Here is a 14,176-nt window from a genome sequence, read left to right as displayed (position 1 = left end):
TCTGCGGCATGTGGGATCTTCCCGGACCGGGGCACGAACCCGTGTCCCCTGCATCGGCAGGCGGACTCTCAAGCACTGCGCCACCAGGGAAGCCCCCAAAGTCGTTTTTTTAAAGGTGTCAATTTTTACCTTTTTCTCTTTGTGCCAGGCTGTTTCTCTTTGGTCTGTAGCTTTTTTTTTTTTCTTTTCTTTTCCGTTTATGCCTACCCCCCTTTCATCCCCACAGGGATTAAAGCAACTTGATTTTCTCAAGGTTAGTACCGTAGTAGTTGTGTTTTTAACGTTCTAGCCGTAAGTGCCCTTGTAGAGACTGTTTAGACGTGAGCTATGTGGGCAGCTTGTTCTTACCGGATGGACAAACAAATGACCTGCTCAATTCTGTCTTCCAAGGTCATGGGAATACATCTCTCTTTTTTAACAGTATCATTGCTGCCATTTACTAAAAGCTTACTGTGTGTCAGGCTCTGTACCAAGTATTTGACATTAATTTTCCCATTTAATCTTCACATCAGTCTCATGAAGTAGATAGTATTATCCCTATTTTGCAGCTGGGGAAATTGAGGCACAGGGAAGTTAGTTACTTGCCCAGCTTTATTCTGCTAGTACATGCCATTTGCCAGGACTTGAATCTCATCTCAGTCTACGTCCTGTGTCTTAACCACAAGTGGGTACCTTCTAGGGCAGAATTGTCTTTCAGGGACATATGGCAACATCTAAAGACACTTTTTATTGTCACAACTAGGAGAATGCTACTGGCATGTAGTGGGAAGAGGCTAGGGATACTGCTAAACTTCCTCCAGCTACAGGACAAAGGATTATCCAGCCCCAGATGTCACAAATGCTAGTGTTGAGAAACCCTGTTATCGATAGAGCAGACCATTTGCGTTTAACGGTTCAGGGATACCAACCAGGTGATTTTCTGAAACTTTAGTTATTTCAAGAAATATTCCTCGGGAGATAGAAAAGCTCAGTTTTTTGGCAATAGCAATTGGAGAACTAGAAAAGAAAAAAAAAGAAATATTCCTCGTTTGCATAGTTTTAAAAAATATTTTTAAATTTCTCAGTAGGGAGAAAATATATATAACTGTTTATGTTTTGTGAACTTCCTAATTTTTGAAATGCAAAAGGGTGGCTAACAATTCCTATACCTCCGTTGTGATTTGGTTATCGGAGCAGAGCATGCCATTTGGATAATTACATCAGAGTTTTTTCTTTGGTTCCCACTTAGAGGCTTTGTACACATAAATTCTCTGCTAGACGTCAGCAAAAAGTTTTAAAATTCTGAAGTTTGGTGTCCTGGCCTCGTTTGGGTCTCACGCGTGTGTGAGGCTCCTGTGGTCCCACGGGCCATGTGCGCAAAGCCCCATAGACCAGCCGGGGAGGGCTCAGGCTTGGGGAGCAGGGTCTGCGGGGCCTAGGCTGCCTGCAGGTTCCGGGTGGAGCAGTCCTCGCAGCCTTAATCACAACCTTCTGTTTCTGTGTTCCAGCCATGTGCTCAGCCCCTCTGCTCAGCAGGCAAAACTGAGCGTTCCCAGTTGGAGAAGTTTAAGGTCTTCCTGTTTGTCTGATACTCCTGGCAGCGAAAACCTCCACATCTGTGCATTGTCCGGCCCGTTTCCTTCCCCAGCACCCCTCCTCACGCCCCCAGCAGTCTCGAAGCGCTGTATTGTTCACATTCGTCCTCATCTTGACCTTGTGCTAACTGCCTGTTTATTGTAATGACTCCTCAGATAAGGTACTCCTTGGGACTTTTTTTGCATTTAATTAAATGCTTGGGGCCGGGAAATTGAGGATCTAGCTAAAATGCAGTGCACAGCACTTTGAAGTGTATCTCAGGCCACAGTGAGACTGACCGGCTCCTGCTGAGCCATCTCGTTACCTCTTTTTAGGATTCTGTGTTTCCTGGGTCGTGAACAGCCCTGCAGGCCCTGGTCTCTGCGGACCTTGGGGACCCGCGCCCATCTCCCTCCGCCTTGCCCTCCAGGACACGTGGTCCCCTCTGTCTTCCCCGTTGGCCTGCTCCTCCATCCCTTTGGCAGTTTTCTCCTATACCCAGGGGACGTCCTGTTCCTCCTGTCTTCTTACTTCACAGCGTCACTTGGGAGATCTCATCCATGCCCCTTGCAGCCCTTACGCCGGAAGACCCCAGAGCTCCCAGTGCCTCGTGTACGTCCACACAGACCTCAGCTTCTTCTCCACCCAGACTAGACTCGTGATCTCGCCCAACATGTCCCTCCTCCCATATTCCTACTCCAGGGAGTGGAAACATTCAAGTAGCTGTACAGAAATCTGGGAGTCCTCCTTGACTCCTCTTCCCAGTAGCCTCCAGGTCCAGTTACTCTCTGAGTCTTACTGCCCCTCCTAAACATTTCTCGAACCTGCCCCCTCCAGTGCAATAGTTCTGGCCCTTACCCTTCCTCGCTTGGATCCCTGCCAGAGCTTCCTAACTGGCCTTCCTGGCGCTACAGATGTGCCCCTTTCTACATCGCTGGCAGCAATCCGCTGCATGGAGGGGGCCGCTGCCCCCATTGAACAAATCTGGTGGTCCCCAGCTCCCACTGAGCCTGTGCGCAGCTCTGGTGCAGCTCTGCGTGCACGTGTGCAAGGGGCACACGCAGACACTCACTCGGGACAGGTTTATTCCATCCGTTACTTGCTTAACCCTCCAAAGTGTCCATGGAGATAATCGACAAACAGTCTGTAACAGGAATGGGAAAGAGTTTTATTTGAGCTCTACTGAGGAGGATAGCCCCACGGTCTCTCGGGTAACCCTGAGGAACTGCTCTGGAGAAGCATGGTTTTCAGCACAGTTTTTTTTTCTCTTGTCAGAACAGAGAGCATCAAACAAGTCAGAGATACATTCCTTCAAGATTTTAAAAGAAAAGCCAAAAAAACCCAGATCCGTGTGTACACAGCGAGTCAGTATGGCCTTGGCATCTGGGAAGGGAGTCTTATCATGGAAGGAATACCAGCACTGGCATCCCAGGAGGAGAGGCATTTAATCTTTATTTTTAACATGGACGTTCTTTACTTCTGGTCAACGTGCCCTTTTCTTTAATAATTCAAGCAAATGTACAATGTATGTTTGATAGACCACCAGCAGGCTGTTTTAGTTAGCATAAAATTCGGGTTAAATGATGTATAAGCCAGAATGACTTCCCCGTACCTCAGTATGTGAATATTTCTTCCATCACAGGTGTCCTAGAGATGAGTTTTCTAAAATGCAAGTCGGATTTTGTCACTTTTATGCTGAAACTACTATAGGGGCCCCTCATCATAATGTATAACACGGAGTTCAGAAATCCCAAACATGACCTATCCAGTCCCTCCCAGGATGGCTCCTGCACTCTCCTCCTGCCACGATTCTGCTCCCTGCCCCCCACCCCGCCCCTGCCAGCCTCGAGGGATGACCTTGACCCTGACAGGCCACATGCTCAGCACTTGTCCCCATGGCCTCCTCTGCCTCCAGGCAGAACAGCGCGCCCCTCTTGACTGCTTCCGTAGCACCAACTGCTCTGTGCTGAGCCCACCCGCTGACTTCGCTGTCGCCCCGCTGGCCTGTGACCCCTTTGAGGATGGGGAGTCATCATTTTGGTGTCACAGCACTGGTTCCAGACCAGGCACGTGAACAGACTTCAGAAGTCACTGTACGTGAATGTGATCTTTCAATCTCAGAAATGAGATCATATGGTTTCTGAGGAATGAATACTACCAGCCAGCCTGCTTCACCTTTACTTTGTTTCTGATGAGGAAATTAGGGCACCCATAGCCATCGAATGTCTTACATAAAATGAAAAACTTTTAGTTTTCTTAACCACATCCATCGGAGCCCCCTTCCTTCCTCTCCTGAAAAGGTCCCACGTGGTCAGGAACTGAGAGAGGATTTAGTGGGAAAGGACAGCTTGAAAAAAGGGCTGCAAATTCCTTTTGGGGATCACACTTTAGACTCACAGACTCTTCCCCTAGAGTGGTCATTTATTTTTTTCCTGAGCCGAGTTAATACATATTTACTCTATCCAGTACAAACTATTTCTATGAATGATAAAGAGTTTCACGAGCAGTGTTTTTTTAAGGACCAGAAGGTATCACGCTCTGAAACAGAGGCAGAAGAGGGCAAAGCACACCAGCCTCCTAAAACCGTCTGGGCTTCATGTCAGGAGCGTGTTTATCTCTTAAAGCTGTCGAACTCCGTGTGTCCTGGGAGTTTCTTTCTTGATCGAATTTGGATCAGAAAGCCAGACTCACTTAAAGGTCATCCTAGTTCCTTGAAATCATTATAAAAAGTTCACAAATAATCCTGTAAGCTAAAAAGTGAATTTGGGGACTTCCCTGGTGGCGCAGTGGTTAAGAATCCGCCTGCCAGTGCAGGGGGACATGGGTTCGATCCCTGGTCCGGGAAGATCCCACATGCAGCTGAGCAACTAAGCCCGCGCACCACAACTAAGCCCGCACACCACAACTACTGAGCCTGCGCTCTAGAGCCCAGGAGCCACAACTACTGAGCCTGCGCTCTAGAGCCCGCTTTCCACAACAAGAGAAGCCACTGCAATGAGAAGCCCGTGCACCGCAACGAAGAGTAGCCCCTGCTCACCGCAACTAGAGAATGCCCGTGCGCAGCAACGAAGACCCAACTCAGCCATAAATTTAAAAAAAAAAAAAAAAATAGTGAATTTGGGTAAAGGGACTGTTAGAAAATAAGGTTAATTTTCATTCTTCTGTTTAAAATTCGTCATACTAAATAGCAGATACGCCTGGCTTAGCTGTCGTTCACCCTTTCAGCCATCATTTCTACTTACACCAGAAAGACGTGAGGGTTATCAGCCACTTTTGTTTTGCTCAGAGCATAAGCAATGTCAGCATGATCCAGCCCTTTAGATTTCGTTTAAGAAGTGTTTTTATGCCATCATCCAGGGTTATCCAACAGAAACAGAAAAATTCCAGCCTTTCCCCACCCCAGCTGCGACTCTCCCGTTTGAACTAACGATAGATTTACTTCCCAATTATTATACTCCTAATAAAACCTCATTGTGTTTTCCTCAGTGTTCTCCCTGATCTAGTACTGCCCTGCCCGCCACAGCACACTTCTCAGTGGCTAGTCACGCTCCACTTGGCCTTGGTCCATCTTAAGTCTCTGTTTCCTGATTCCAACTTTAATGATGTTTCCATGAGGCCAGTAGGAGTATCTTTGTGTCCTCCCTCTCCCTCCCCCCACCATTACCCAGTGTGTCCCCTACACACCTTGGACTGTCACATCTTGGGCAAGGGCACCTACCTTGTCTTACCTCTTTAGAGCTTCAGTGCCTAATTCAATAAAAGTTAGCAGTTGCTAATCACCGTGATAAACAAAGGTCAACAATACACATTAATAGAAATTCTCCAGTTTGGGAAGCCCACGATATGTGACTCCTTTATAAGCGCTTTAGTTTCAGCAGATGTTTTATGAGCATTATTTTCAAAGAAGGGTGGGACTTAACGAGATAAGGACAGAGGAAAAATCCAGAAATCAAATATTCTGGGTCCTGGGAAAAAATAAGAGCTATTTTTGCAGAATTGGTGCAGTCACCCAGAACCGCAGCAGTCCATTGCTTCTGTTCTTTGAAGCCTCTGGGCCCTTGGCTTCTTGGCGGGGGTGGGAGGTGCGTCGGTGCGTCTGTGTGTGCACACCTCAGTCATCAGCTCGTTAGTCACCTACACAGAGTGGCTTAGAAGGGCTGCGCTTTTCTTCTTGCTCGTATCACAGAGGCTGAATACAGTTCAGCCCTTGCTTTTGTGAATGGCCACCTCCGCTAAAAGGCAGTTTGGAACAAAGATCAGGAAGTTAGGAGAAGTGAAACTGGGCGTGTTTGTGAGTGGTGTTCTTGTTGACGTAGCTTTCTTCTCGCAGCCCACGTCTGCAATTTAGGATCTATGTGGTTGACCGCCAAATAATTTGTCTTACCAGAACCTCTCCCGCCCAGGCCTTTGCTATCTGTGATTATCATTGTAATCAGATCAGTTTTACCGAACCTTGGTAAAATATTGCCTTTGACACCACTGAGACCAAAATTAAAAAAAAAAAAAAGTTTAAAAAATTCTATCCATCCATGATCTCACTGATGGTACCGAGTAAAATTGAAAATTGCTTTAAATTTATGTCAGCTCAGCAGCTTCATCACCAGGCTGTTGGGTTGGAGTGTTGGATTTTTAAACATCATTTGAATCATTTCAAATGATCTTAACAAAACAAGACGTTATATCATTAATAAGAATACTTATCAGAAATAAGTGCCCCTCGATGGATGTAAATCAGCCTTCTGGGGCCATTTATAACTAATGAGAGAATTGCACTGCTTGACTTTAATAATTCACCAAGGAACAGAGAATAAGTAGCAGCAAACATTAATTTTATTGGACAGTTTCATACAGTTTATGTTTTGAAATAAAAGCGATATGACTTGATTCCTGCCTGCAACCAAAACACTTAAAAAGGAGTCTCTCGGGCTTCCCTGGTGGCGCAGTGGTTGAGAGTCCGCCTGCCGATGCAGGGGACACGGGTTTGTGCCCCGGTCCGGGAAGATCCCACATGCCACGGAGCGGCTGGGCCCGTGCTCCATGGCCACTGAGCCTGCGCGTCCGGAGCCTGTGCTCCGCAACGGGAGAGGCCACAACAGTGAGAGGCCCGCGTACTGCAAAAAAAAAAAAAAAAGGAGTCTCTCATGTTGTTGGCATCTCCAGCTGGAGAACTGGTACTCAGATGCCTTTGTTAATCAGTTGGCACCCTTCTTGCAATAAACAGGAAGCCAAAATATAAATACTTTAAACAGTGATCAAAACTTTGTATTCTATCATGTCCTTTGGCGTATGGCTATGAAATTCCTTATAAGCAAGCATTGTACTTGTCTAGAACAGAAGCTAAAGTATCTAGGAAAGGAGGGACCCTCTTTATAACCATGGATTTTTCAGAGCCAAGTAAGGGTTCTTTAATTGCTGGCTCCATATGTGAAGCTAAGGATAGAGAGGACCTCGTGTTTAGTTGTTAGCCCGAAGGCTGGAGCGGGGACTGCTCTGCTGTGGTTCCAAGAATGACGGAGACACTCTGCACCTGGAAATGAATGGTTACAGGTGGGTTCTCCCTCCCAGAGGAGAAAGGGGATGATAAGGGGGAGTCAGTGTAGCCCACGCCCTCTGGCCGGGACCCTTGGCCAGCTCCCTGTGCTCAGATGGACCTTCTCTTCTGCCTCTGCACTTGGCACTTCTCAGAAGCGTGTCTTGCTCCCCTGCAACCAGAGCCATAGGACTTAGAAAGCCACCTGCTCCATGGGGAGCCCCTGGTCTGGGAGAAGATGATAAGGGTGATCATGTTCTTGAAATGACTGATTTGGGGAGGTAGAAGTGACAGTGGTGATCTGCAGCTCCAACACCCCCCACACACACTTTCTACCTGAGACCCTGAAGCCAGAGCAGCTAAGGATGCCGCATGTGGTCACACACCATTAGCCAGCAGTCTAGACCAGAGCCCGTGTTGCCCTGCTTCCTGTCTAGTGTTTTTGTTCCCCCCTATGACTTTGCTATCTGACGAGCTTCAGGCTATAGAAGGATATTGATAGTAGAAGGTGATTTTTTGTGGCTGTGTGGAGACAGCCCACCAAGAGCATAAAAATAAACGTTGACCAAATATGATCATAGTGGTGATTCCTGCTACCTGTTGAGCACTTCAGATGATACTTGCTTTGCATGCACGGATTTTTAACCCTTGTAACACCCTTTGGGGTAGATACTTTGAACACCTCCACGTCATTGTTCAAAGACACAGAGCTAAAGGTACAGCTGGGGTGAGAGCGTTGAAATAGGTCTTCTGTATCCTTTTTGTATCCATTTGTATCCTTTGTGCTGTAGAACTCTTTTTACATGGAGAAAATTGATACTTGATGGTGAGGCTAATTCCTCACATGCCAGGTGGGCCCTACCACAGGAAGATCTGAATGGAGAAAGGAATGCCGTGGTGTGACCTCGGAAGTGGCCTTGTTGCTGTGGGATTGGGGGCTGGGGAGGCTGGATCCTGCTCGAGAAAGTGTACTCCACCTGCCTGGAGTCCTTACCATCCAGCAAGCACTGTTCTAAGCTTGTTACTTACTCTAACTTAGTTGATCTTCACAACACGCCTGTGTGGTAGGTTCTATTCGTATCCCCATTTTACAGACACAGGAACTGAGGTACAGAGCCACATTTGGGCTCAAGGTGACCGCCTAGGAAGTGGTAGAACCAGGATTCAAATCCAGAAAGTCTGGTTCCAGACTGAATCACCCCCGAGGCTGCCATTCTGGATGTGCTCATTGGCTGGAAGGGTGGGGCAGTGGGTTTGGTAGCAACCTTGAGAGGGTGAGCACACCTTCATCCTGTGCGTGAGCCAGAGAGGCCTTCCCCCAAACACTGTCCTGCCCACGTTTTCTGCCGGCACCCAGAATGGTCAGCCACCCCGCTCATGGGGGGTTGGCACGTGGGATGTGGAGAAAGGGCCTTTCTCTGCCACGTGTGGGTGTCTTCTCCCGAGGCCCGTGGTCATCAGAGCCGTGGGAAATATTTGCTGTAATGAAGTCTGTTAGCTGCAACCACCTCAGAGAAATATGTGTCAGCACGCCAGGGTGCTCCTTTTTCTTACCTAACCAAAACACAGTCTTATTTTTCCCCTCCCCTGATTGCCTGGGGCTCCCTTGCCAAGCACCTTTCTGTTTCTGAGCCACGCGGGTTCAAAGGGAGGTGCCCACGGCGGCACCTGGAGTCCAGGGCACTGGACACGTGCGTAAACTGGGACAGGTCCCTCTTGGCCCACCTCGCTTAGCAGCCCTTACAGGTGAGAAGGTGGGGAACAGGCGGTTGGGATGTCTCAGGGAAGTGAACCTAAAGCTGTTTGTATTCCCAGCCTTTCCAGCACTTTTGTGTTTATTTTTAAGTGGCCTGGTCTTCTGATCTGTACTCTCTTCTTCTGAGTTCATCTCTGTTTACGAGGCTGCGCTGTTGTCAGAAGCTGTAACAATAAGTCCCTGTTCCCAGAAAGAGTCTTGGATCCTATGAACAAGGACAAGAGTTCAAACTTCCACAATGGGGTTTTCTGTGACCGGCTTGAACTTTGAGTCTGCACTGACTTCATCTGAGCTGCAGTGAGAAAAGCTCACTGGGCCGCCTCCTCCCACCTGGCACATTCCTGAGTCCTTAGGCCAGTTCAGTAATGCAGGCCGAGGCCTTGCCTGCCTTTAAGGATGGTCCCGAAGCTGCTGGCAGCTCCGTGTTGAACTTGCTTTTCCTCGAAGAGTGTGCATCCCTTTGGGAACTACACTTGAGCTCACCTGTTTTCAAAACACAGTTTGAATCCTAAATGTCTGGGGAATTCCTCTAGTTAATAAATGAAGGAAGTTTAAACCTGTCTGTGGTTTTGCATTTGGCATTCTCGTTAGGGAAAGTTGCAAAACGCTGGTGGCTTGATATCTGGCTGTGAGATCACTGAGACGGATAGTGTTTAACGAACTGGGCACGGATGCAGCATACAAACCTGTCCTGCTGACTTTTTAGATGTTAAAAACATCTAACATTACAAATGTGTGTGAGTGTGTGTCTGTATGTGTGTGTGCATTCTCATCACACAGTATTTCATGGGTCTTAAATATTTGAGAGAAGTAGGGCACTAAAGAGGGGACATTTTTGCTGCATGAATGAAGAGCCATGTTTGTGAATATGGGCATTTTGTTCTTTATTGCTTGTGTGTTCAATACATAAAGCCTTAGGCTGTGTCCAGATCCTTCTCTGAGCTCACTGGCTTTCAGGAAGTGTGTACTGTGGACACAAGATAGGGCAGTTCAGATGTTAAGTCTGGAAGTTGTAACTTTGGTTGTGAAAGACCAGCGTCGGTGTGAGTGAAATAATAAAAACAGCGAGTTTGGACATTTTCAGTGATGCTTTTAGAAATATGAACCAGCCTACAATAAACTTTGGCCCTTTAAATCATTCAAAAACTTTCTAAAATACCACTACTGCTTAGCAATGTTGGTTAGAAACAGAAACGACCTCAGTGAGAATATAGAAGGTGTTATGTTTTTTTTTTAAAGTGAGCAATGGCTAGCATTGTCTAGGTGCCTGGGTAAAGCCCGAATTAGGTCTTGGTTTTTAAGGATGAGGGTTATCTTACATCCTTAGCCCCGTTTCATTGATAATATCCTTTAGTAGGTTATTAGAAATGCGTCACCCTGCTGAGAGCTTTGCAGGTACATCCGATGGCAGTTTGTGGCGTTTGTTTTGATGGGATTCTGGGTGAAGGTGGCTGCTGCTGTGAGCTGCTGCTGCCCTGTGCCCTCCAGGCAGTTCCTGGCTTGGGGTTTGGGCTGGCGCCCCTCTCTGTGAGTCATGCAGCTGGCCTGTCCCCTGGGCCACGCTGGGATGAGGTTTCCGCTGCGCTCATGCTCACACCCGTCACCTCCTTAACGGCTGCTTGGAACCTTGGCACTAAGGCCCAACTTGAACATTAACCACTCCGTTTCTTCTGTCAGTAGCACTAATTGGGTCAGGTTTTCAGGGCCAGTGGAGATACAAGGAAAGAAAAACGTTTTTGCCATTCTTTAACTACCTGTGACTATTTCCAGATTAACATTTTTGTCTACTACTAACTTTTAGTTTATAAGATGATACCACATATATGTGTGTGTGTGTGTGTGTGTGTGTGTCTGTGCCTGTGTCTATATATACAGACTTGGTTCAAAAGGAGGCAATACCTAACTTAAAACAACTGTATTTTTAAAGTGACAGGTGTTCTCACGTGCTGATGAACATTTTCTTCACGGAAGCCACCAGTTTTCACCCTAATGCTATGTTCTTCTCCTTCATCTCTGAAATGACTGTGTTCCTGGAGGGAATATTTGGATTCTCATGGTGGAGATGACCAGAAACCAGTTAAAAGTGTGGTCACAGCCATTTGTCTGCCTGTGACTTGCTTCTTCCACCTCATGCCCCATGGGCTCAGCTTTTCACTCTCTCCGCGTTTACTGCCCTGCATCCTGGGCTGTCGTTACTTCTTGTTTGCAGCCAGAGGCCCAGGGCTTCAGTCATCCCCACTGCCCTCCTCCGTGGTCTCTTGCCCCCTTGGTTTGTGGATACCCTCGCTCCAGCCCTGTGGGCTCCATTCCTTGGAAAGACCTGGCCTGATGCCCATTGGAGACAGGCCCCTGGGCAGCCCCGCACCTGCGGCCTGGTCTGACACCTGGTACCAGCCGGTCCTGGACGTGTCTGCTGTGCTGCTGGTCCGGCTGAGCCTCCCTCCAGGCAGAGCTGAGGGCTCTCTTCTTGTGTTCGTTGGAAGCACACTTCCTAGTTGCCATCGTAGCTGGCAGCTGCACGGGTAGCTGGAGCCACCCCAGGATGGAAGGAAGAGAAGGAAAGCCGGGGCAGCTCCGAGTGAGTCAGGGCTCTTTGGAAAGAGGCTCGGAGAAGCGCCTGATGTGGGAAGCTGTTCTTCAGCTGTCGCTCTCAGAGTCACTGCTGATGTCCTCATTTACTCAATTGGGACTTTTTCTTCTTTCTTAGCACTTCCATTCATTAACCTTAAAATTAAGAAAGTAAACGTGTGTGTGTGTGTGTGTGTGTGTGTGTGTGTGTGTGTGTATGTGTGTGTGTGTGTGTGGTACGTGGGCCTCTCACTGCTGTGGCCTCTCCTGCTGCGGAGCACAGGCTCCGGATGCGCAGGCTCAGCGGCCATGGCTCACGGGCCCAGCCGCTCTGCGGCATGTGGGATCCTCCCGGACCAGGGCACGAACCCGTGTCCCCTACATCGGCAGGCGGACTCTCAACCACTGTGCCACCAGGGAAGCCCCAGAAAGTAAACTTCTTATCGAAGCAGTTTACCTCAGTGAGTTGTACAGTGAATATTTCTGAGATAGTTGCCAAGCTGTCCTGTGTCTCACTAGATGAATTTTATTGTTGTTAAATTTCAAACAGTTCTTCGCCGTGTCTGTCGTAGGGGATGGTGGAGTTGAATGTATCCTGACGCCAAAGACAGGATGCACAGGCACTGGCTCTGCCAGGAGCTCAGCCCTCAGAGGAGGTTGGGTCGTGCCATGACCCTAAAATCTCAGCATCGGCAGCAACAGAGGTTTGGTTTTTTCAACCACACTGCACATCCGTCAAGGGCCGGCTGTGCCTCTGCTTCGTGTTGCCAGGGACCCAGGCGGATGGAGAGATCTCTGTCTGGGATTTTTCTGATTTCATGGGAGTGGGAAGAGAGCTGGACAGCAAAGCACCAGCTCCTAAGCTCTTCTGCCCAGAAGTGGCCTGTGTCACTTCTGCCCACATGGGATTGGCTGAGCAAGTCCCGTGGTCAGGTCTGATGTCCATGGGGTGGAACAATATCATCTTCCTCGAAGAAGAGACAGAATATTTGAAAGTATAATACAGTCTTTCACAAGAGCTTTCCCAGAAGCTTCCAGTCAGGAAGGGACTCTTGTTCTAGTTGATTCTTGAGCTTACTTGGTGTTTTATGGGTTTGTGTGAGAGGCTCAGAAGGAACAGGTGGCATAATCCTCTCCATTATCGTGTTTGGGCCTTCTTAAGCTGCTGGAGGGGAACCTGGCTGATGGCCTTGTATCTTGCGAACAAGCAACAATTCTTTCTGCCTCTGTGCAGAAGGGACAAGAAAGCCTGCAGTTGCTGTAAGAATGAACATCCGTGCTCCCCAGTGCTGGGGCAGGCTGCCCAGCTGTTAGATGAGACAGGAGTCCATCCCCTAAGGGTTATTTATTCTCAGAGTTGGGTCACTTAAACAGAGGGCATTTGCAGTCCCCCTCTATGACACCAGGGAGTTCATGAAGCAGGAGGTATCTTGATTTTTATGTGTAAGGTCTATAAGTTTTTCGTTTTCCACCCTGTGTTACTTTTGTCCATTAAAACTCTCTGCTTTCTTATTGATCCTGAAAATACTAGTGAGGCTCACGTAACGCCTTATATTTTGCCAGAATTCATTATGAGTATGAAAAATACCCTCTGTTTAAAATTATGTAAAACAGTAACATTAAAAGGCATCTCTTGAAGCTCAAGTTGTAATTCCGCTTCAGCAAACCCGAAACCTTTGACACCCCACACACTGCGTACAGGGCATAGGCATGTGGGCCCTGGCTAGCAGTATCTGTGCTGAGTCACACCTTCGTGCCCACCATGGAAGTTGGTTCTTCAGTCTCTCCTGTTGGACAGAAAGAGAAAGACACGTAAAGGAAGACTTGCCTCGTGCAGATTTTTAGATGATGACATTTGTAGAAAGAAACGAAGTTATAAAATGTGTAAGTGGGGGACTTCCCTGGTGGTCCCAGTGGTTAAGAATCCACCTTCCAATGCAAGGGATGCGGGTTCGATCCCTGGTTGGGGAAATAAGATTCCACTTGCTGCGGGGCAACTACGTCCACGCCCCGAAACTACTGAGCCCGCGCGCTCTGGAGCCCACGCACCACAACTAGAGAGAAGCCCACAAGCCGTGACTAGAGAAGCCCGCGTGCCGCAGCAAAGGATCCCACATGTCACAATGAAGATCCCACATGACGCAAATAAAACCTGACACAGCCAAATAAATAAATCAATAATGTGTAAGTGGGCTTGAGAAATCTTAAAGAATGGATCATTTAGAAAATAGGACCAGACAGGTGGACTTGTTGTTCCTGGTTGCTGATGCCTCAGGACAGAGTATAAAAATGATCCCTCTAGAAATGTGTGCTCAGAAAGCGAATTGATTGGATACAGAGGAGTTGGAGTGGGCATCGAGGAAGACACATGTGACCGGCCAGGACTGGTGAATTAACAAACAAACTTGACAATGAGCGGCTCCTCAGCGAGTGATCAGACCCAGAAAAAAGAGGCTTGCCGAGGTGTTCTGGAGAGTGGAACCTTCACTTCTCTGGAGGGGCCACCAAGCAGCTGAAACCACCTCTGGGTTCAGTGGGAGAGAGAAGCATCTTGCAGAGGGGAGCCAAGCTGGGGTCAGGTAATAACTGGAATGCCTGAAATTACTTAGGGCTACTTGGTAAGTTCCTTGAGATTCCCTGACATTTGCAGTGGCCAAGGCCACCTGAGCACGTACTGAGTGGCCAGCTCAACTCTGGAGAAGGAGAATTCGGGAGAAATAAAGGCCATGTGCCCAAACTTGCAGTTTCGAGAAGCCCCGTTTTGCCAT

The 14,176-nt window shown here is 48.0% G+C and overlaps 1 protein-coding gene across 7 annotated transcripts in view; it reads left to right on the top strand.

Moving 5' to 3' along the window:
• LHFPL2 (LHFPL tetraspan subfamily member 2) overlaps positions 1-14,176 on the top strand; it is a 179,333-nt gene that overhangs the window by 133,095 nt on the left and 32,062 nt on the right. The window contains exon 4 of one of the 7 annotated variants that reach the window (XR_010941993.1): positions 2,835-7,659. The exons of 4 other annotated variants lie outside the window; for them this stretch is intronic. The gene's annotated coding sequence lies outside the window, so the exon portion shown is untranslated. Of the gene's footprint in view, positions 1-1,487; positions 1,728-2,829; positions 7,660-14,176 lie in introns of those variants that run through there. 2 more of the 7 variants (XR_010941992.1, XR_010941994.1) reach the window with 2 other exon arrangements.

This window comes from Pseudorca crassidens, chromosome 3 (assembly GCF_039906515.1).
Source record: "Pseudorca crassidens isolate mPseCra1 chromosome 3, mPseCra1.hap1, whole genome shotgun sequence".
Lineage (NCBI taxonomy): Eukaryota > Metazoa > Chordata > Mammalia > Artiodactyla > Delphinidae > Pseudorca > Pseudorca crassidens.
This window is presented reverse-complemented; position numbering and strand designations above follow the sequence as displayed.